The sequence below is a fragment of the Protopterus annectens genome, chromosome 5.part0 (genome assembly GCF_019279795.1).
Source record: "Protopterus annectens isolate FY-2018-M chromosome 5.part0, PAN1.0, whole genome shotgun sequence".
NCBI classification, from domain to species: domain Eukaryota; kingdom Metazoa; phylum Chordata; order Ceratodontiformes; family Protopteridae; genus Protopterus; species Protopterus annectens.
Genome location: NC_056735.1, coordinates 1259987141 through 1260012590, shown reverse-complemented (window position 1 = coordinate 1260012590; position 25450 = coordinate 1259987141).

Below are 25450 nucleotides of genomic sequence, written 5' to 3'. Positions count from 1 at the left end.
GGACAAAATACCACCTGTAAAGAAAACAAAAATACATTTTTTATATTCTGGCATTTCTCAGAATGTTTATTTAAAGTATCATTGATAAATTCTTGTCTTAATAGCCTTCTCAGTTTTATCCACATAGACTGCTGGGCAAGAGCTACACTGTGCCAAATAAACCACTCCTATGGCATTGCAATTAAATGTCCTGTTGGGACAAACAGATATAGGAAAAGTCTCTATTGCAAAGTTCACCCCTTTGTAAATGTATCTATATTGGCCACACACACCACTCTTAAACATTCCTTTTAGTGGTACATTTTCCTTGTGTTTGGTGTTATAAAGATCTTCTTGAAATTAGTTCCTGTTTTGAAAACCATATTGGTACCTTCACCCAAAATGGTTTGAACACCTTGGAGTTTTATAAAAATGTATCCGTTCCTTTCCAGGAAGACCTTTTCTTTTTTAGTGACATTACTAAATTTACAAATCATAGCCCTAAAGGGAGTATTCACACTTGTATTTTCCCTATTCCCAATCACATTTCTGAATACCACCCCATCTGTGGGAACTTGGCAAACTTCAAGACCAAACCTCAACACAGGTTTATAATGAACAAATCTATCCCTAATAACTTCCTCCTTAATTGTGTTAATAAAATCAATAGGAAATTGCCTGTCCTGAAACATTTTAATCAAAATCCCTACTTTATCACAAAAAAATATTGCCATCTGTAGTGACCCATGGTAGTCTGATCAAATGACTCTTTACCATGTTGCTCTTCTGCCAAAGAGGATGATGGCTATTGTAATGTTGCAAACTGTTAGAGTAAGTGTCCTTCCTATATACACTACATGATAAACTATCACTCTCCAAATGGTCACTAATTTTCACATCCAGAAAATTAATGTCATTAAAACTGTAGTGATCTTCAAAAATCAAAAACAATTTGGTACCATTGATGTAGTTTAAAAATTCACCAATTTTATTTTGGGTCCTCATACCACATGATGAAAATATCATCCAAAATTCTTACATAAATTTCAATAAAAATAGCAAACTGAGATGAAAAAAACATATTCCTTTTCCCACCACTGTAGGATTATGTTGGAGAATACAGGAACCGCAGAATACCCATGAGATTTGCTTAAAATATTCACATTCAAAGAAAACGAAATTGTTCACCAAAACAATCTCCATAGCCTCAACCAACAAATGAATCATGTTCTAATGCAACTTAGAACCACTAATTAAAGCTACATTAAACCAGTGTATGCCTTTCTGGTGGGGAATAACCAAAACTAAATCCTTAACAGCAATGATCAAAAACATAAAATTTTCAATGAAATTGACTTCATGTATCTCATTTAGAACATGGCAAGTGTCTTTTAATTCATGTGTCTTGTCATTAAAAATGATTTTAAATTAAAATCAACACATTTTGCCAGAGGTTCAATCTGCAACTTCTGGTGCCATAATAAGTATTAATGGAGACTCTATGATTACTTAAAAGACCTAAAATTCACCAGTATGAGATCTGAAGAGAGAGAGAGAGAGATTTTTAATTAATTGCTCTACATTTGTTTCCATACCTCTTAACTGTCCAGATTTTTGTCTCATATTTTTGGTCTGTTCCTCATACATTTCATAGTTTTCTGGCAAATGACTGAGGATTGAAGTCACTAAATAATGACATACATTTGAGTTTCAGACTTCTTATCCTTCGAGAATGGTACTTGGGTACCTTAGGTATGCCAAAGATGTTAGGAATCACAGGCTATTTCACTTTCAAAAAGTATCACATAACTACCCATTTATCTTATAGTTGGTGGTAAGATCCTCAAGCCACATATCTATATGATGGTATACAATGTCGATTTCATTCTTGTAAACGCTAACAAAACATTTACCATTGTTAAGGTATTGCCGCATGTTATGAGAATACGTAAAACTATCCGTCAGCACTGCCTACACTTTTAACTTAATCCTGATTTAAGGAATTCATTTGTGCCAGGTATTTTACTTCACAAACTGAAAGTAAATAAATCGCATCAGGCCTCTTCCACTTCCTGTGTTAACTTCCTGCATGTCTCTGAAATTCTTCCTTTCCCCTGAAAACAAGTAAGTCATCTTTTCCTTTTCATTCAAGATGAAAGCATCCCCTTTATAATATGATTTGAAATGCTCAGAAATTCAACATGATAGCCACCTGAGTGCATGCCACACCACAAATTCTGTTTTATTTTACAGTTTAATTAAAGGAAATTGCATACATTATTTATTTTAACATTCATATACCAGGAGCAATGCTACGTGAAGCAAGGTTAATACTTGTAAATGGAATATCTTCATAGTTGTACTCCAACCATTTCTTACCAAGCAGATATATTAGACATATTCATTATCCATTATACAGACAACTCAATAACCAGTCCCCCAAACAGAAAACACCTCCATCTTCTTTTGATGGGTTTCATATTTAATGCATGATCCATACCAGAACCACCAGTGCAGCAAAATCCATCACACACAAGTGAATTTAAGTCCCAAATCCCAGAATCAGTCTATGGCAAGCCTTTGTGTCACCAAAAGCCCAAAATCATCTTAAGAAACCAATTCCTCCCAGCACAGTCTATCCGCACTCTAAGAGAGCACTGAGGAAAATACCCATGGGGAAAAAGTACAATTTTATATACAGATATTATTTATCCACCACCCCTTTCCTTTCTACTATTTTAGCACAAATCACCATCAAATGCACCAGCCATACTAACTCGGACTACCAATGCCAGCCAATAAGCCACTGCTTCTTTGGGCTATTATTTACTATATTTATGTAAGACATAAGCAATGGGAAAACACACAGATGCAGATGCAGGGATTAGAGACAGGATTTATTTAAGGAAATTGTCTGGAATCCCAGGTAACCATAGGCAGTTGATAGGTGGATGACTAGCAGTCAGTATTCAAGGAGTCTGTAAGGTTTTCCAATAAAAGTGAAACGTACTGAGGCTGGAGTGATCAGCTCTGAGATGGAAAGCCGTAACCTAATTTAGTACTCCCAGTGTAACTCCTGGTAGGTAGGATCAAAAACTGTTTCATCTTGCAAAGGAGTTTGTTTTTTGGCATACCTGGTTTGTCAACAAAAGTGTCACTTGAGAGACTTTTATTTGTATGCCAGTGACATTTTAGCTGTTTGTGAGTGATTTTACTTACATGTCAAAGACTTTGATTATATGACAGAGTTTGGCTCTGTTTATGACACAAGCACTGCATGTAGAGGCAGTTATCTGTGTGCCTTATCTTTGTTTTTAGAAGGCACCACTTAAAAGACCTAACATTCACCAGTATGAGATCTGGTGAAGAGAAAGATTTTTAGTTAATTGCTCTACATTTGTTTCCGTACCCCTTAACTGTCCAGATTTTTGCCTCATATTTTTGGTCTGTTCCTCACAAAATTCATGGTTCTCTGGCAAATGACTGAGGACTGAAGTCACTAAATAATGACATACACTTGAGTTTCAGACTTCTTAGCCTTCAAGAAATGCAAGCTAACACAAATCTTTTCTAAATTTATAACAGGAATATTTAAAATATGTCCCTATTGTTGGGCCTTTGTGCTCTCATTATTTTAAGCTTTGTCCAAACTTCTTGTGCTCAGAGGTTAAGAGGCATGTTTGTTTAATAATTGTTACTACTCATCAGGGAAAAACCTGGCAAGAGGGATTGCTATATTGGGCTACTTGAAAGACTACTATCCAAGTTCTGTGCACAAAGGGTGTGTTTGGGACCTTCAGCTCCATTCAAGATAATATCTTTTAATATAGCTGTCACTGCAACAGCTGTTAAACTAAAGTATTTTCATAACAAAATGGTTCTGCTGAGTTAAGCATTTTACTTTCCATTTGTTGCTATATATTCAGATCCTGTTTTGATGATGTCTGCCTAACTTTACATTTGTGTATGTAAAACCACCTTTATAAACTGATTTGTTTAGTGTTTGCTGTTGATACATTCTCTTGCTACAAATGTTGAATGCAACGGGCAGTAGAAACTTTGAACACTAACTGAAGTTCTGATTCCTCCTGTTGCTGCTGACAAAGGTATGTTAGTACCCACAGCAAGCAGAATGCTCTTTCCAGTGAAGTGCCGGTGTCCTATTGGAAGGCTATCAGAGTCAAAGGAGGACTGCTGTAAATTAGCTGCCACAAACAATTGATACCTCTGCTGAAGGAATGCAGGCTGCTAAGTCTTTCACCTAGCGAAAGCCCACTTCATGTCTCAAGCATGAATTTTAAAAGGATTGCCATCCTAGAAGGCTGGGAATGATCCACCTCAGCATATTTTTTTGTGTACCTCGGGGGGATCTTCTCTGTGTGTCTGTATAGGCATCCCAAGTTAAGAGTGTGGTGACCTTCACAAAGTAAGAAGGAGTTTACTGGCAAGGGCCAGATCTAAAATGGAAAGATCACAACAGTTAGAACTGAAACATAAAGTAAAGCTCTGGTTATAGATCAAAGGTCTTAATAGCAAGGAAACCATACTAGAAGTCTTTCTAATAGACAGGTTTAACAGACCTTTAGTGGCTACTGTGAAACAATGGGTATGTTAAGAAAACTGAGGGGATGCTGAAAATTTTATATCTTTGGAAGGACAGCTAGTGTGTTATGAAAATGTATTTAAAAAGTCATCTAAAAAGTTAACTGAAAAAACTGTTTAAAACAAAATAATAAATAAATAAAAACAAATTAAAGGGACAATGTCTTCTATCCTATGACTCATGTGTGGAAAGCAGAGAACATATTGCTAAATATTATGTGGAAGGTAAACTAGAGACCCCCATTCAAGCTTCTAAGAAAGGGTGTGATGGAAAGATGAGGCCATGGAATTTCATCAGGCTACCACAAGGCTGGTTGAGAAGACATTCTTTTAATGCGCTACCACAAAGCTAATGAATTGTCTAATAATTCTTGATGGGTAAGTAACATAATTACTTTATTAAAAGTCTAATACAGCAATGAGAAAATGCCCATGTCTGAAATCCATAGAGATTAAACTGCATTTATAGGCAGAAAAGACAATACCTGGTCACTCGTGTGTGGAAACAATCACAGTTTTGGAACTTCCCCTGGACTGTGGTGCCCTATCTAACCCACAATGTGTTCCCTCTTTAAGGATCTATCTAGACAGTGGGAGGGGGATGACACTAAAGGACATGACACAGCCCTTATGCCAGAGATGGAACCAAAGCATTGCACTAGTTTACAGGACAAAAGCATCCCCATCATCTCAGAATATGAAATTTGGTGTTACTCCAATTTGCACTGGGAGGACTAACATGTAAATGAATTTGTTTAGGATGTATAGCGATGCAAAGAACCATTGCCCGTGAAGGACACAGAGTCCTAGAAAAAACAGGAGAAACTGATTAAGGATGAGCCAATGTCTCAGAAACCCAGAACTGCAGACAACTCACAAGGAAAAGATGAAGAAGACAAGGCACCTCGGAAACATAAAATGGAGGTAAAACAAGACATGTCAAGGAGAAGACAGACCTCCACAGAATGAAGGAAACATCAAATCAAGCTCAGGCCAATGAATGTTTTTTGAAGCACTAGAGTATGTTTCCATTCCTCATAGAGGAGTGGGACATAGAGACCCTCCCCATATCTGTCTTAGTGGGAAAGAAACACTGCCTTCATTCTTTCAAGACATAGTTATGGAGGAATCTTGCAGACTAACTAAGCTTCCAATAAGCTGTTTGAACTTTAAGACAGTCCAGTCAGAGGATGAGAAATTAAGTGATAGTCAATATCCAGGTTAGTGATGGATAATGCCCCTTGTTGTCTGCCACTAGTCAAACCCATAATAGTCAAACCCATAATTCAAGATACAAAATGACCTTCTGTGCATACATCTCTCTCTCTCTCTCTACATATATATATATATATATATATATATATATATATATATATATATATATATATATATATGGATCTACTTCAGAACATTGACATTTCATTTTCCCGACTCCCACTTTCCTGAGATGAAAGGACCGACAACTACACAACACCAACATCCGAAACAATGACTTTTTACGTGAGGTAAGTAACTGCTTGGCCATCCCAAATAAAACAACAAAACAACAAAACAAAACTAAACCCATTGATGTAGGGGGCTTTGCCCCGCACACCCCCCTAACTAAATATACCAACTCCGAGATTGCACTACCACGGGGATAAGGTTCAAAGTACAACAAGGATGGCCAAGCAGTTACTTAACTCCCATGGAAATGTGGCGTTTCGGATGCCGGACTTGTAAAGTTGCCGGTCCTTTCGTCTAGGAAATTTCTGCGTCAGTTAAGTGAAACTTTGGTCTACTGAAGTACTGAAGTAGACCTATATATATATTTGTTATCCTTTATCGTTGTTGTTTTAATTAGTTTTGATGGAATTTTTACTATACATCGTACACACATTTTACATTACAACTTGAGTGTGTTCTAGCTCTTTATTCTTGTTACGTAAATTATAAATTGATATTTATCTAATTGATTAATTAGTTAATTGTTATACCAGGATGCTCTCTATTTAATGGATTATGTTTTTTGAAATTTTATCGTCTGAGGAAGCGGAATGTGAAGTCCGCGAAAGCGCTTACGATTTATGTTCTACAATAAATTGTTCGTTTGTTTTACAACTTATTGCTTGTGGATACCTTTATACACTCAACAAGGACTTATTGGTTGTTGCTACAGCTGCTGTGATAGCATATTGCTTTGACTGTATACTGCCTCTTGGGTTTGATACTTCGAATTTATCAGGGGATACTGTGTATTTTCATATATATATATATATATATTTATAGTAGCAAGACAAAGACAGAGAAAGTTACATGATAGTTACTAATAGCAAGCCCTTCAAAGCCATAGTCATGAGGATGACTTACATCTATGTACTGTGGGGGGGGGGGGGGTACTTGGGCATAGACAAGACTAAAGCAAGGGCCCCGTCAAGGTTCTTTTAGGTTGGTGTAATGAATGAGATTGAAAACTGCAACTATAATTTCCCATATTGTAAGAAAATAACTGCAAACCCATGATTTAAAATCCCATAATCCTGATGCCTATAATCAAGGTGCCACTTGAAAGAATTGCAATGAACATTGTGGGGCCACTGGTTAGGTCAAGCAAATGTTAACCATTTATATGCTTAAATGATCTTTGATTATGCTGCTATATTTCCTCAGACTGTTTCCACAGGAAAGCCTTTTCTAGGGCTATTGTAAAATAACTGATGCTGTTATTCTCCTGGTTAGGTTTACACAAGGACCAAGGCTTTCAGTTTATGCCAAAGCTTATGAGGCATCTCTGACACAGCTTCTAAGTGAAACAGCTTAGAATTTCCATTTACAATACCCAAAAAGTTGGTTTGATGGAAATGTTCAATTGAACCCTAAAGTTCATGCTAACAATATTTCCTGAGAAAGTTGAAAGAATGGGGACTGAGTGCTGCCTATTTGATGCTCTTGGTCAGAGAGGTACATCAAGATTCCATAGAAGTTAGTCCCTTGGATCTATTGCATGGCAGACACATTAAAAGGCTGATCAACATAGTAAAAGAAAATTGGAAAACACCCTTTAAGATACTAGTCTAACTCTATGATACTTTACAAGAAAAGATGAGACTAATTATGCCCATTTTGTTACTGCATATGAAGAAGGGCACAAGTTAGTCAGCAGGGAGTTTATAAAATAATTTTCTGGAGCAAGGAGTTCTAAGTAGGAGACATTGTCTTGGTTCTGGTTCCCAAAATAATCAAAAATAAATTTCTTGTTGGGAAAAGGTGTCTTTAACTAATCTACCTTATAAACTTAAAGAAAGCTTATAAGGCAGTGCAACTTCCACAAATGGGAAACTCTGACCATTATATGATCTTGCTATCATCAGCTTACAAACTTGCACTGGTTAGAGAGAAACCCACAAAAAAAGAAATCAGGGTATGGCTCAAGGGGGCTATAGAGGCCCTCCAAGACTGGTTTGAAAGAACCAAGTGGGATATGTTCAAGGAGGCAGCCACAGTGAATCGGCATCTGAACATTGATGAATACACTGAGGTAGTGATGGCATACATTTCAAATTGTGTTGATAGGGTAACAAATACCAAGAGTATCATTATTAGAGCTAACCAGAAGCCATGGCTCACACTTATGGTATATGAGCTTCTGAAGGAGAGAAACATCGCTTACAGGGCTAAGGACAAAGCAGCCCTAAGTGTAGGCAGAGGTAATCTGAGGAGGGGTATAAAGAAGGCTAAGACGGAGTATGGCAGAAAGGTACAGAGCCACTTTGAAGACATAAAGGATGCAAAGAGACTATGGCAAGGCATGCAGATTACTGACTACAAAATCAGGTCAGCACAGTGTGAAGACAGCATCGAATACCTGGACAGTTTGAACATATTCTTTGGTAGATTTGAGGAAAGAAACAACAGGTTAACACTATAGCTACCCACTGATGAGAAGAATACAGTACTCAACCTCAGCAAAGAAGATGTAATAAGAGAGCTAAGGAGAGTGAACCCCAGGAAAGCTGCTGGCCCAGATAACATACTGGGCAAGGTGTTAAAAGGCTGTGCTGATAAACTATGCACAGTGCTCAAGGAAATATTTAACACCTCTTTTGCCATGGCAAAAGTACTTTCATGCTACAAGGAAACTAACATCATCCCAGTACCTAAGAAAACCACTCCCTCCAGTCCTAACAACTACAGACCAGTCACTCTGGTATCCACTGTTATGAAATGTTTTGAGCGGCTGATCAAAAAACATCTTTCATCATACCTACCTCCTGATTTTGACCCTCTGCAGTTTGCATACAGAGTTAACTGATCCATGGCTGATGCCATATCAGCAGCACTGTTGCACTACACATCTCCCTTGAGCATTCAGAGGGCAAAGACAACTATGTGAGAATGCTGTTCATAGACTTCAGCTCTGCATTTAATATGGTGGTACCAATGCAGCTGATAGAAAAACTGTCACATTTAGGAATCAGTAAACATCTTTGTAACTGGATCCTGGACTTCCTGATTGAGAGACCACAGAGGGTGTGTTCAGGTAAGAATACAGTAAAGTGCATCACTATTAACACTGGGGTTCCACAGGGGACATGTTCTCAGCCCACTGTTATTCACCATCCTGACCCACGACTCCTATGCTAAGCACAAGTCCAACAATATCATCAAGTTTGCTGATGACACTACAGTCATAGGGCTCATCACAAAGGAGGATGAAAGGCCGTACAGACAGGAGGTGGCATCTCTGATCAGTTGGTGCGAGGAGAACAACCTTGACCCGAATGTAAACAAGACCAAAGAGATTACCATTGACCAAAAAGGTGAACGAACCACCCAGTTCTCAGGATCAATGGTGAGAGTGTGGAGAGGGTTAAGAATATGAAATTCCTGGGTGGACAGAATGTCTCATGGTCGGGAAACACCAGCCAACTGGTCAAGAAAGCGCACCAATGCCTCCACTTTTTAAGAAGGCTGAAAAAAGCTAAGCTTCCTCCTCATATTCTCTCCACCTTCTATAGAGGTGCAATAGTCAGCATCCTCACCTGCAACTTCACAGTGTGGTTTGGAAGCTGCACAGTTACAGAAAGGAAGGCGCTACAAAGAGTGGTGAGGGTTGCAGAGAAGTTAACAGGTTCCAGTCTTCCAGTGATACATCTTTATTCTACAAGAAGCATCCAAAAGGCCACCAAAATAATACAGGACAACAAGCGTCCTGTGCATGGACTGCATCTGGCCTTGAGCAGGAGATATTGCAGCATCTGCTGCAGGACTACAAGATTCAGTAACAGTTTCTACCCTACATTGATTAGACTTCTAAATTCGGGCATTAGTCCCAGGAGTCTGAACACATAATAAGTACATTTTTATTTATTTGTGCAATATATACTTACATATATTCCAAGTAAGTGCAATAGATATGTATTATTATATTCATAGTCAGTATTATTTAACTCACTCAAGTGCAATATTAGGCAAATAACAGACATATAATGTGTTTTTTGTATTACTTTAAATAGAGTAGTTAATTTAACTCAGGGGAGGGTATCCTTTTCGCATATGAGTGTTGGTAAATATCTCTGATCTTTCTTGCATGTATTGGGAGTCGTACTGCATTTGTTAGTTATGTTTATTCCTCTACTTGTGTGCATTGCTTCACTTTCCTTTGTAATCCCAAGAATCAAGCTGATGCACGAAATGTCATATAGGCTACACTTGTGTAGTTCTAAATGACAATAAAGTTTACTTTGACTTTGAAATTCTGTAAAGCCCTGGAAAGAAACTCAGGTAAATGTGGAGAGTGTAGGATAAAAGGCCATCAACTAACAGAAGAAAGAAAGCTGTGTTTCATTCCTTATGTGGTTGTGGATGACATACTGTAAATCACAAATACAGAAGTTCCAGCGATTTATTTTAAAGAAATACCGATTTCTCCTCAGAATTGCTATTCTTAACCTCCTGTTATGCTCCATATAGAAACTGTTCTGGGGAAAGTCATTTAAAAGGATTATAGAATACCAGAAACCAAAAAACCTGCAGGACAAGAACAGATCAAGAAGATGTTAATAATGGGAGTGATAGAAGAGTCAACTAATGTGAGGACTAGTCCCATAGTACTAGTGTCAAAACCAGAAAGCATTCTCTGAGTCTGTAATGATATTCATAAATTAAACAGCAATTCCAAGTACAACAGCTACCCTATGTCTAGGATAGATGAATTTTTGGAACATTTTGGAATAGAGACTCCTCACTACTGCTGATCTGACAGAAGGCACTGGCACATTCCCTTAACTGAAGAGTTTAAGGGAAAGGACAGTTTAAGGGGAAGGATGCATCTCCACTGCAGATGGTGTTTTACAATATACCCCCCCCCCTTTGGCTTCTATTGTGCCCTAGTCACATTCAAAAGTTTGATATACAGAGTATTAAAAGTGCATCCATTATGCAGAATGGGTTACTTGGATAATACAGTAATTCACTCTGAGACTCATCCCTCCAATGTTCGGGTAATGCTGGACTCCACGAGGCAGGGCAGGCTTACTTTCAATGTTCTAAAGTGCAAGGTTAGAAGAACTGAGGACATATACTTTGGATATATAATATAACAGGGGTTATTTATACCCCCAGTGGGATAAAATAGAAGCTGTGAAACAAATGTGTGCATGTAAAAATTAATTCATCCAAGGTTAACTAACTGTATGTGTAATTAAAATTCGACAAACTTCAGGTTAAAAAGCTTAACAGATTTACAGCACTAAATAAAAAAATTGAAATCACCTTCAGCGTCTTACCTCTTTTTTTCTTAAAAAATATTTTTATTAAACTATATATTAAAACAAGCATAACATTAAGACCAAGGTGATGTATTTCAGAAATGTTTCAGTATAACAAGCAATGTATCAGAGGTATTTCCAATATTTAATTACAATAAAATGCATATACTTATTCAGATAAAGGAGCCTTACAGACAATTATATTACACTCTCAGCTTTGTCACAGACTGCATTTTTGTAAGCACCAGAAAGATATTTTATAATAAAATGATCTGGGGTTAGGACTTTTGTACCCCATATTAAAAATATTTTAATTTGCAGAGACAGCTAATGGACTTTATATTATGAGGGAAAAACAAAGGTAAAGTCAAGTTTATATTTGTCAGGATTACATTAGCATCTGCAAAATTATTACCAGTATTTGTATAATCTAAAGAGTTTTGTTTTTATTTTATTTATTATTTATATATTATTTCAGTCTTACCCAGCCCTGCATAAAGAGAAATGCTCCATTCTCCTCCGGTACAGGAGATAATTCTCTGTTATCTGCTTCTGAGCTGAAAAACAACAGTAAATACAAGCATTGTAAATTAAATCTCCTGCAAGGGCCTACTTAACTGTGTGGGAAATAAAAAAGCAGTGATCTATCTTGCATTATTATTGTGCCTCTTAGGTGCACTCTCTCTCTCTTTCTGACCCCATTCTTACCCCTGGCAAATGAGGTCAGAATGGGACATGCTCAGATCACTTTGCTGATGCTAGCACTGCTCACTAGGACAACTGATGCAAGCAACAGCAGCAGTCATCACCCTGGCATGGCTGTACCAGGCATCCACTTTATACTGGAGGCCCTCATAAAGTACCCCATCAGGCATTCCTGGTGGTCTCTGTACATAAAATACAGAAATATTTAACCTTCTTTTCAACACCACTTGAGAGCCCTGCCACCTTCAGTGTCTTCATAAACCAATATAGCAGGTTATAGTCCAGAAAAAAATGGTAACCCTGTCATTGTCTCACCTGCTGCTACTGTGAGCACGTGACTTGTCATTTTTAGGCACCTCATTTGCATGGCCAATCACAGTTAAACCATGGCTTAGCATGAATATACATGGTATGACAGATTAGTGTTATGGTGTAAACTATGGCATGCACGGAGTGTACTAATAGCACAGTACCTACATACCTTTCCACTTGTGCACTTCAGTGCTTCCATAGGCCCAGATATTACAGTACTTGTATTTGCATCCATGCCAGCATTATCTACCCATTCACACCTGTGTTCTGAACTTTATAGGTACTCAAGTGGTGCCTGATATTGGCTGAGCTTCCAAGAGTGGCACAGGTGATCTGCACAATAAATATAAAACTGTAATTCAGGAGCTATTAATCTTAACAGGCTTATTAGCACAATGGTCAGGCTAAGTGTCTCAACATTTTGTAATTAAAACAGCTACAGCAATTACTGTGCTCATATTGAAGTTTGCCACATAACAAACTGTAAAGCTAAAGGAAGCTGAAAGTCTACAAGATAAACAAGCAGTCATGAGAGGTGAGTGACTGGGAAAAAGTATTCCTTATATTTGTATAGTGTATAGGCTTTCCTTGTGTGCTGTTTGCTTAGCTACATGGCACTGTGTTGGTGCAGGCGGCTGAGCTACTGTCTGAGATAATGTGAACAGGGTTAGCAGTTTATGCTATGACAGGAAAATTGCAGGAGATATAACATAGTAGTTTGCCTACAAAACAGTATGGTTTGTTGTGTTCTGTACTATGAGGAAGATATCTGGTATAGGCCAAGAACAGTGTGGGAGCTATGTCCACATTCCACAAGAGTGTATTATGTGGTTCTTAAACCTTACATCCCTCTGTGATGTGACTGTGTGACTGGTGTGCCCATGTACCCTTTACAATCACCTCTCCAAACATCACCACTCCATACAAGTGCAAGTGCAAAATGAACATCACAAAATATCATACTACAGCTGATGAACTGCAATATTCTAAGCAATCGCAATATGAAGTCATAGTCTTGCAATACCTATTAGTATAATATTGTCTAATGTCTTCCTGTCCAATTGTGGCAATTCACTGTGTTGTTAATATTTTAATTATTACTGTATGTGCATTAGTTTTACTGTCATTCAAACTATGTGTTCATTGTTGTCTTGCACGAGGACCAAAGCAACATAATTTAGTTCAGCTTGCACTGCTGTTTATATCTGATCGACAATAAAGTTTACTTTGACTTTGATGAAGTGTGTGTGTGTGTGTGTGTGTGTGTGTGTGTGCGTGTGTGTGCAGTTGTTTGCATGTGCATGCATACATAGTAACAGTCATTGTAAAGTGGAGGGCATACACTAATACTGACAACATCTGTTGTTCTGCTCTTTTCCTATCAGATTTTGCAGCAAGCAAAGCTGCCATGGCTACATTAGGAATCACTTTGAGGGACTTTTTTCCTAAGGCCATTTGCAGCTTTTTTGGCCATCCTTTTTCCACATCTATACCAGGGTGTATATACATGAATTACAACTGTTCTGTTGGGGAGCCCTCCACCTTACCCATGTAGGGGTGGGGCTCGGGTGGACAATAGCAGCAGATTGCAGAAAGATCTCATGGAGTAGGCTTCAGCCTCCCTTTGAGCTGCATACTCACCACTCTCAAAGGTTATACAAAAGTTGAGTGCACTGTGTGCATACTGTACTCCATGATCACAGTTTATGTCATTGTCAGGGAGATTGTTGAAAATGAGCCATTAATTACTCTGCTGGGCCTGTAGCAGTTGTACAGTTTTGGGGAGTAAAACAATGCATTTTACCATACTTGTAAACTTCTATAGTTAAAGATAGAGGCAACATGGTTGCCACTGTGGCCATGATCATACAGAATACATCAGCTGTCAGAGATACATTTATGTTTCTACAAGGTTCTATGTTCTGGGTAATGTGGATCTCTGCCCTCATCTGAAAGCATCACCCTGAAACACAGCATATCTACCACAACCTCATAGATGGCAATTATTCTTGTGGGTAGCTGCACATCAAAGGTGGCATATAACAGGATTGTTGCCAACAATGAGCTGTCTTGTGCATTTCTAAATAGGGATACAGTTTGTGTGACCTACCACCATCTTAAACATATAGTTCTTAAATATTACAGGTTACCATGCTTGAAGGTGACCATCTCCTCAAGGGTAAGTTCTCTTAGGCAGAGAGTGACATCTTTCTGCAGGTCCTCCATGAGCATGGTTAGTGGATGCTCCTGAATGAGAGATTTGACCAGCCCTTCTGTGCATGTGTCTGGAGGGACCTTATACATGAGATCAATGCTGTTGGTGAACAAAGATCAAACATACGGACAAGTCCATAGAAGGGTCACTGACATGTTTGCACATGCATGCAATAAGGCAAACCACCTGGCACAGAATTGGAGAATATTTAGTGGGAGTGGTGGGGTCTGCCAACAGAGTCTTTGTTGACATAAATGGAGGAGTTCCTGGCATCTCTGTCTGGGGGTCCAGATATTTTAGGCATTCATGGCAGGGTTCTGGACTTGGGTGCCCGGTTGCATGAGGAGCCATGAATATCAGCTGCTGATGCCCTAGGTGGGTATGCCTTAACATATGGTAATGTCCACACTACTCAACTGACTTAGGCCATGCAGCTAATAAACATGGCATTTTTTGTTGTTACAGGAACATCAGGGGTACACGTAAAATGGCAGTCTGATCAAGGTATGTTAGCAATGTTTTTCTATTGTAATCTATAATATAGGAGTAAATTTACTGGGCTGCAGGTGCTAGTGAAGGTTTCATTCTTAGACTGGGTAATGCTTTGTTATCAGGATTCTACACCATGGATATAGGCTTGACTGATGTCAGGAACTGTTTGGTGCATCTGGTGATGGTAACCAAATCCTGACACAACCGGGGGTCATATTATCAGTGGTAAACTTGGGTAATGTGATATATCCCACCCCCACCACAGAAACAGCTCCTGTGCCTGTGCAACCCACCCCTAGACATATCTGCCACCTTAGGTCAAGATGAAGCCAACACATCAGTTGATAGATCTTCCACATCTCTAGCAACAGAGTTAACCTTGGCTAATGCCAGCTCCATCAAGGAGGACCTCAGTGATTGGCAAGTTAGCATCTGTCCACGCCATAGGTTTGAACCCCCTCCTGATCCAATTATCTCTATAGTCATTACACAATGATTGTACAGGCCCATTATAAAGGGACATGTAGAAACCTATGCCACCACAGCTGAAGTGATCAAGGTAGGACATGTTCTGCATGTTACCCTGTGGGAGTTCCTGGGGCAGATGTACAGCATCATGGAAAAGCACACAGGACCTATACTTTGCTTATGCCGGTTTACTATCGTTTGTTAGAATGGTAAAACATTTGCCGTTCGAAACAACGAAAAGTAATACCAAACATGAACAGTCTGAATGGCCACAATGTCGACCCAAATGATCAACACATTTGAGTCGACATTGTTACCAAAACCATCACATGATAGCCATATAGGAGCTGATGTAAATCAGACTCCTATATGACATATCATGTTTTTGCAGGGGAGCAAGCCCCCCTGCACGCCCCAGACCCCCCGCTACTAATATATTCTAACTCCGAGATCGCACTACAATGGGGATATGAATGACTTTCCAATCCCTACTGTACCATGATCTCCATGCAGATAGTCGAATACTCTATGCGAATGCACTACTGCATTCACATAAGTGTGTTCGACTATCCCATCCATTTGAGTTTTGTGCACGACATTCTGATTTTCGGCAGCAGTGCTGCTGACAGACTGTCATTCACACAAACAATAGTAAACTGCTTATGCCCATGTGTGAGGCCTCCCTTCATTGCTAACACTCTTTCCATGGCCAGTCCACCTTCATCTATTGTTGGGAAGCCTGAAGCAGGAGGGACAGACACATGGTCTATAATCAACAGCACCACCATCTGCAGCCACCATCCAGTGTTGAGAGTACTACTGGGCATCAAGGACATACATGCAAATGAGGTACTCATGCTGGGACCACCCATATCACATACTGACATTTGCAGTCAAGAAGTACTGCGATCTTTATGTCAGTTGTGGGTCATGCATGTGACCTCTCAGGAAAGGGCACCCCATGGATGGGGACATATTTTGACACATAGATCTTCTGCAGGTGCTCTAGACCTGTCCATCAGACCTCAACACAGTACTGCATTGTCTGCTGGTTCTGTATTCATTAATTCATTCAGTTTGTTAACTAGGTAAATGATCTGGTCAGAAGAACCCTTTCAGCCATGACCCAGGCAGAATAGTGTATTGTAATATTACAGGCATACACAGACTAACATATGAGCAAAAGAAATGACAGTTTGGAATTTACACAGTTACTGACAATGGTACAACACTTGAGTTTATACGTTAGACACATCAATGTCATTTTGCAATGAAATGGAAATACATTTAAGATATGTGCACATCTTAGTTACAGCATGTATGATTGTTAAACAGTAACAAATTTAGACTAACACTACAAATTTAGCCTTTATCTCTAAAACATGAGCACTTACTGCATTTAAATAAGTGCTGTTTCAATTTACTTTGGAATAAATCCAAAGTGTTTTGATGTCTAACTTTCGGAGACACTTGATTCCAAGTTATTGGAACTAGCTCACACATGCATTTTCAGACGTAGGTTTTGAAACATGTTTTAATGAGTGTTAATCCTTATTCTTGGGTATCTCATAGTCTAGCAGTTAGGCCACTGTAGAGGTGCAGCATTAGAAGTTTCTAGATCTATGATCTAAGGAGAAAAGTAGCTCTTTCAGTAACTGGTAACCAGTTAATGCAATGAAACAAGTGGCAATGATGTGTACTTTACCTAGCTAGTAATACAGAATGGCTGGTTTTATTTTATTTGTGATTCAGCTGATGTGGTGTTAGACCATATTCTAATTTTGGTATTGTGGGTTGGAATAATGGTTAATGTGTTTACCTAATAGACACAATACAGGCTTTGATTCTTACCTTTGAGAGAAATTGAACAGGCTTGTAAAGGCTCACAAGGGCAACTAGCCTAGTACCGATGAAGTAATGGTTCTATGGAAGGTTTATTTATTTATTTATGTGTGGTTTGGGGTTGGCCCTCACAGACACAATTTGGGGGTTGTTTACCTCACAGACACAAGGTACAGGATTCAATTCTCTTATGCACTATCAACGTAGCTCTAGGGTTAGAGCACAGGTCTCATAAACCAATGGTCATGAGTTCAAATTTCATTAAGGCCTCACATGCTCTTTAAGGGGAGTGGGGTTGGCATAACAGTTTAGGTCTTTACCTCACAGACACAGTTTGCTTCTGACCTCTAGCTACTGGCTAGGCTTGTAATAGTCTGCATTTACCCGTGGAGATGTGATTTCTCATAGTACAATTTTAGTTGGTGTAGTATCTTGTCAATAATATTGTCTATATGCTTGATTACTGTCTAAAGTTATTCCAAGGTATCTGGCTCTATAACTAATGATAGTTGGTAGCCCTTTGCATCTCTATATGTGAAGTCTTTGAAAGTTATTGTTGAATACCTAAAACCATGATATTTGACTTTTTAGTGTTGATTTATTTATTTATTATTTATTTATTGTCATTTGTTATCCGAGTTGGTCCAACTGAACCAATGACCCATTTTCTGTGGACACCCAAGGAGAAAAGCTCCAATTACAAATTACAGTCATAGAAAAAGAAATTACAGTCTTACAAAAAGGAAAATTACATCTCAAAAGAGTTAATACAGCAATAAAATAAAAATAATGTACAGTATATACATGACAGTGAGGAAACCAGGGGAAAACATAGGAGTTATGTACACATAGAGGGGGTTAGAAGAGGAAGCTAGAGGAAAACAAAGTAGTTATTTACACATAGAGGGGGCCGGAGGAGTTGTCCAAGGAAGAGAGTTAAGAAGAGAAAGAAAGAGATAGGATGGTGGGTACAAGGAAGAGGTTGTAAGAATTCAGGTAGGAGCTAGACAGGGGTAGGACCAAGTGTTCTGTAGGTAGTGCTTGAGTGTCAGTTTGAATTGTGATTTAATGGAGATACTTCTTATATTTTCAGGAATGGAGTTCCAGGAGTGAGCAACTGAGTATTTATACATTAACTTGCCAATGTTTTTAGATGGTTTGTATATGTCCAGCAGATGTTTATCTGATGAGCAGAGTTGACGTCGGGGGTTATATAGTGATATGATATTATAGATAGAGGGGCAGGATGTAGGGTTGTAAAGGACTGAGTGTATTATAAGCAGTTGTGGAAGGAGTAACTGATTTGGGAATATAGGCCATTGTAAGGATTTAAGGGCAAGGCAGTGATGGGATTTATAGGAGTGGTTAGTAGCAAATTTAGCTATTTTATTGTAGGTTTGTTCTAGTTTGCTGAGAAAAGAAGACTGAAGGTTTGTGAGTACAGGGGCAGCATATAGTAAACTGGGAAAGAGGAGAGATAAGACTAAGGTGGGTTTTGAAGAGTTAGAGAGAAATTTGTGATTACAGTATAGAAGATGTTTTTGGTGAGTTTTTTATGCTTAAATTGACATGTATGTTGAATTTTAGTTTGTCGTCAGTGGTAATACCAAGTAATTTGGTATGTGGATTGGGTTTGATGATGGTATTGTTGAGGGAGGTAATAGAGAAGGAGGATTTATGTTGTGCAGCATTTTTTGGGGGTTTAATATTAGTTGACTGTTAGTGAGCCAGGTCTCTATGGAGGTGAAAGTATCTTGGGTACGTGAAAGGAGATCAGGGATGGTGTTGGCTGTGGTTATGAGAGTGGAGTCATCAGCATATTGTAGGAGGGTTGAGAAGTTAGTAGCAGAATGCAAGTTATTGGTAAAAATGTTGAAGAAGAGAGGACCCAGGATAGAGCCTTGGTGAACTATGATGTTGATGGGCAGAAAAGGAGAGAAAGCAGTTTGCCAGCATTGTATTGTGTGAGGGTGATTATGTGAGAAGACACAGTAAGAGAGAATAGGTGCAGGAGTAGGGTATTGAAGTGATGTGTGGTATGAGGTAGAATGAGCTATGAGGAGGAGAAGGGGAATAGTAAGATATTGAGGGGTCATAATGATTGGAGAGTTAGGTGAAAGAAAATAGTGAATGGTGTTTTGTTTGTTGGATAGAAGAGGTTGGGGAACAAGGGGTAGATAAGTGGTGTAGACTGGATTTGGAGGGTTAGAGTGCAGGAGATGGTGTAGTGTACAAGGAGGGGAGGGGTTGCAGAGTAGGAGGAGTAGTGGTTGATTGGAGAACAGGGGAGGGAGCTGATTGGGGAGGAGGGGCAATTGGGATGTTGAGGTGATTGGTCAGGGTATGGTAGAGGTGGGGTGTGGAGATTATAAGTGTAATGAAAGTGGGGTGGGTGAGAATGGGGATAGGATAGGGGAGCAGAGTGAGCCTGAGCATAGCAAGGGTGAATGGAGTGGGGTTAGGCCAACCAGGAGCAGGATAAGATGACAAAAAAACAATTCGGTAGGCTGGGGGGAGGGAATGCAAGCTGTGACGGACCAGGTCTAAGGTATGGAAACTTCTGCAGTATACTACTGTTACACTACTGTATTACCTAAAAACAGGCTTTATTGAGCTACAGTGTGTTCACAGTTACAGCCTAAAAGGATGGCTATTATTGTTGTCTGAAAAGGAGAGGACTATACCAGAAGGTAAGGAGTAAATGCTGTGAATGAGTGGCTAACACTGGGTGCCTGAAGCGCCCAACTGGATAGGAAGGTTAGGAAACCCTAAAGTATTGGAACAGCTATAGGAGATTTGCAAAGCTAAAACTGTAGTCAAACCTTAGGTAAATACTGCCACTTCATGGCAAAACCGGTGTGTTATTACAGAAGGGGAGGTATTTAAACTAATGGAAAAGAGAGGTATATGCTACAAGAAGTAAAAGTGTCGAGAAAGGATGAGTGGGGGGCTCGGTGTATGTTCAGGCTAGAAATAAAAAAATACTGCAGTACTAACAGGTAAATAGTTGAGATAACATTAGGTAATCATTTACGCAAGGTGACTGCAAGGGACAGCTTCCAGGTCTGAGATGGGGAATAGTTAAAATGTTCCTCTGTGCTCAGGTTGCGGAACCCAATGTAGGAGGTAGAAATTGTTTTTTTTAACAGCATATTTGTATTTGTCCAGTGACATAATTGCCACCCCCCCCTCCCACACACACACACACACACACACACACACACACACACACACACACACACACACATAGGCACTGCCCAGCACCACTCAGTTGCAACACACTGGAAAAAATATTCCCTGACTTACTCAAGTTTACCTGGTTTCCTGCATTTACCTGATCATGAATCACACACTCACACACAGCATTAATCCACATGTCTACACCCACACATCACACGGACACTGCCTATTGTTCACATTTGTCACCATGGCCCTTCCCACCTGTGCATATGATGGAAACTGCACTCTGGCATCATTACTTGCACAGCCTGTTCCTGATAGACAGGAGTGGTTAGTCCATACATGGTATGGCACAGCATGGGTGTAGTATTATATTCATCAATTTTACTTTTATAGTTATGCTTTTTCAGACCAATAGTATTCTCTGCCATGATCTGTCAGTTTCTAATTGGTGGCATCAGCCATGGCTGCAGAATATATCCAGTATGGACAATAAGATGGTCTTGTGGAAAATTACCCCACACAAACATCTGATGTAAGTTATGGCTGTGCCAGATGTGGAAGTCATGGATACAGCTTAGATGACCTGCTGACACATTATATATTATACCCTATGCATTACAAAACACCTGGAATTTCATGGAGTGGAGCCCTTTATGGTTGTGATAACATTGTCCAAAATCCCCAAGTTGGCCTTTACTGCAATATGCGTACAGTCACCTGTCTTCTAGTACTTCAGAAAAATTGGGCTATTCCAAAAATTGCCAACACAGTGCTGCTTCTGCCTTCTATGGTTCATGGGAACTGCATATGATCTTCCACATGCTGTAGCCTGTTGTCAGGAAAGTGGTGGAATAATGCAATATGACACCATATGTGATAGAACTACACATAAAACCTATCTTGAGAATGATGTGCTATTATTAGTGTCACTACCTCAGGTATGTAACATCTACCATTTTTGTTTGAACAGGCATCTTGGAGTAATTGCCTCATGTATACCAGGCTGTGTAGCCGCGCATAACTATAAGTACAATGTGTGGTTGTTGAAATACATAACTGTGAATACCCAGTATTTGAACCATAATTAACTGTTCCAGAATGGAACGTACAAATATACTACTCTGGCCAAAAACAACATTTATACATAGGGCAATATGGCAGCCCTTAACTTTCATAGGGTATATATGATCCGTAAAAGCAGTATCACACTTAACAGGTACAGGACCACGGACTTGGGCCACACCTGATGGATCTATGAAAAGGTGAGGGAGAGGTATTGTCAGCACCAACAAATGTTGCAGCACTACAAGGTAATATGTCCATATATCCACATGTACAGTAGCTACTGTGATATTGGCTGTATTGCTGACATTCTGAGTATGTGTGCACAACTGTGCGCAAACCGTAACACCCATGTACAGGTATGTACAGCCTGCTACAATGACTGATACAGTATTACACTGGTGAACACAGTACACTTACTTGGACGCTCCTCTGCTGTGGATACTGTGGCACCCACCTCCATGATGTATGGTGTAATGGATGCCTGGGAGTTGTGTGTGTTCCTAGGTTCACCAGGAATTCCTCTGTGGCCGAGAGTGGTTGTTCCATTCCAGGCCCTCCAATGGTGGTGGCACAGTCCCTGGCAACATCAGCTGCCTTCATCATGCAGCATTCAGCATGTCTGTGGCCCAGTGTCAGACTTGCTCATAGGTCCGGTCCTGTTGGCCAATCTGATTGACATCCAGTATAAAGTCTGCCCACAGTGCTGCCTACTGTTCCTGATCATGCATCCACCTGGACAACAAGATCTGATGGAGCTGTCTCAGTCCATCCACTATGATGTCATTCTCTGCATTTGAGAAGGGGGCATGTCTTCTGCAATATGTGGTTCCTGAAAGACAACAAAAGGGGAACACATTACAGGACCAGACGTGGATGTCCACTATATACAGATCTAGCACAGCCATAATGGTCTGCATTATCCACTGCTTCCTCACATGTCAACCCCACAGTCTGGCAACACACTACGTGTGTGGATACCATCAAGATAGTAGCAATACTGGGGTATGTCCCTGTGTGCAATGACAGATTCTGCTGTATGTTCCTACGCCCAGCACTGCAGTCTACAGTGGTGTGTCTCCTATGGACAAACTCCCACTAGTATGTCATATGGTCACTGCCAGACAAATAGCAGTGTGCTGTTATGACCACTGTGGGGACAGTCCAACAACACTAGTGTGCCACAATGACAGAAAATGCATACCTTCTGTAGTATATGTCCCTGTAGGCATCATACCTCTCAACTATACAGATGTTTGCAGAATGCCAAGATGTTTGCCTCATAGTTTTGGCCATTTTCACACAAAAGTGTGGATTTCTAACAAATGGTTGGTCAATCATTTATAGTTGCTGTCAGAGAATAAAGACAGTCATCTGAGTTTCAGATGTCATATCCTTCAGAACACAGTTATGCTACTGTAATATCTGTTATTCTATTCACTTTCTTACTTTGTACGGGCAATATTTAAACAGTGTTACTAGGTATGAGCCTTTGTTCCACCATTAACTATGACTCTGCCCTGATTTCTTGCTGTAAGAGTTTGACAGGTATGTTAGGCATAGCTCTCAGCCAAACAGGAACAAATATCAACAGAATCAGGGACCTAGCCAGAATGCATCAGGGAGATTAAGGGGCACTATTAAAATGTTAGAGCCATTTATGTGAGATATTGACAGAATGAGAGGAGGTGTCTTACAGTACATCGTTTGATGTTACAGGAGTGTGCACCCTTACATATTGTCATTATGTATTACGTGTAATCCACTAGTTTTCCTACAACAGCCAACTGTTTTAAGAGGGATTAACAGGGCAGAGCTAAGATGTGAGTGAAAATCAGGGATAGATGAGAGGTATGCCTGTAGGTATAGGAGAGCAGAGTATCAATGACATGTCATCACCACTGATCTAAGACAGGCTTACTGCTGTAATCTCTATTCCCCATACCTCCATCCTCCCATCTGCATCCTGTTATATGGAGACATTTAATATATACCTGATGGAGTGCAGTACTCCTTTGTTGAACTTTGCTTCTGGTAATCTTTTGAAGATATGCCCTCTGTGTGAGTGAAGTCTCACACAGACCTTTTCCCCATAACCAGCTAACTACCTTTTGAAGGTACTGCTCATTTGCAGGTAATTGCCTCTGCAGCAATGTGTGGATCAGATTTGCTAATTGCAGCCAAAAGAGCTGAATTGCACTATCATTAGTCAATGACGTGCCATCACAGTGCAATATATAAGGCCTTCATGTAGATCTGGGCCCCTTTCTTAGTTGTTAAGATGGACATTACTGAGGTGTGAAGACTACAGCATCAAAGAGGGTAGCTACCATAACTGTCAACTATAGAGATGTATGCAGTATCTACAGTTTCCCCTCATATGTGTGATCAGTGACCCATGACATTGTGGTCATCTGGCAATTCACTGGCACACATTGTGGGTTGAGGTCAGTAATGACTTCATACCCATCAGAATATGCCTACTAATACTATAGCTGTTATTCTATCAACTTACTATCTTTGAAGGAGCAAACTGTCAAACATGTCCCTATCTCTGGGCTTTTGTCCCCCCATTACATATGGCTGTGTCCAGATCCCTTGTTCTAGCGGGTTGGGAGGTATAGTAGGTCTGTAGCAGCTACTTTTACATTCTGCTGTGTGTGCAACATGCTGCAGCTACTACTTCAGCCTAGAGCACATGGCGGCGGGGTGGGGGGGGGTGAACACTTTGGAGGACAACAAACTGTAAGTGTAACTGTGGCAGCTGTGGCAGCCCTGTCATTATGGCAGTGCCATGGGAAGGGTACCCTTTACAGTCCATCCAATCAAGGCATGTGATTAAGCAATGTCTGTTTTACAACAGTACCATTAACAGACTGGTAGGTGATATATAGTTAGGCTATACAGATACGTGCAGTGTGTCCCTACCTGCAGGCCTTTGACTTGCAAAACTTGATAGCAGTTCATTAATTAGCAGTAAGTTGTGTGGATAAAGACTGCATGACTCACTCATCACTTGCTGTCTTCACAATAATATACTTGAAATGCACACAAAACTGGATTTGAACCCAGGACTGTGTGTGTCAAAATGTACTGTATGCAATGCATTTAACAGACTGAGTTACTGAGTCACTGCTGCAGCTGGTGTATTTACAAGGTATATGTGCAGACATACAGGCTGTGACACATTGTCTGCACCCATCAGTATGTGCATGTTTTCTTGGGGTGTATTTCTGCACCAGGGTCCCAGTTGAACATGCACTTTGCCATTGATGCCTTAGCAGGTGTGTTTCAACATGTTACTTATAAAAGGGCACATTTTTCTGGTATCACAGGCCTCACTTACTACCATAGGTTCATAGGTTGGTACTAGGCTATTGGCCCTAGGGCCTATACAACCTAGCCATAACAATTCCCATTATTTTGTCTGTGGCTGCCCTACTGGTCCAAGGTACACTCCCATTAAATTTTATTCCAGTTTGTGCTGTGCAGTGTGGAGCACAGTTCACTGAGACACGCCCAATGACTGTAAGTGGCAATCACTATGTTTTGCTGAAAACGCCTGTTTTAATTAGGATCTGTATGTGGCAGGTTAATGCAGTGTGCTGTAGGTGTGAAGGGGTCTTGTTCAAAACATGGCAGTGGTGTTTATTTGGTAAATGTGTCTGACAATGTAATAAACATATTTAATCATGAAAGCTCCATTTAAGCTCAGCTAAGCAAAGAGGCACAGCGAGTCGTGCCGCTCGTGAAGCTCCGCACAAATGTGCACTAAAAATAGAAAGAAAAGAAATAGGGGGTGCTAGGAAAGTGGTAAAATGGGGGCAAGCATGGTTAAAAG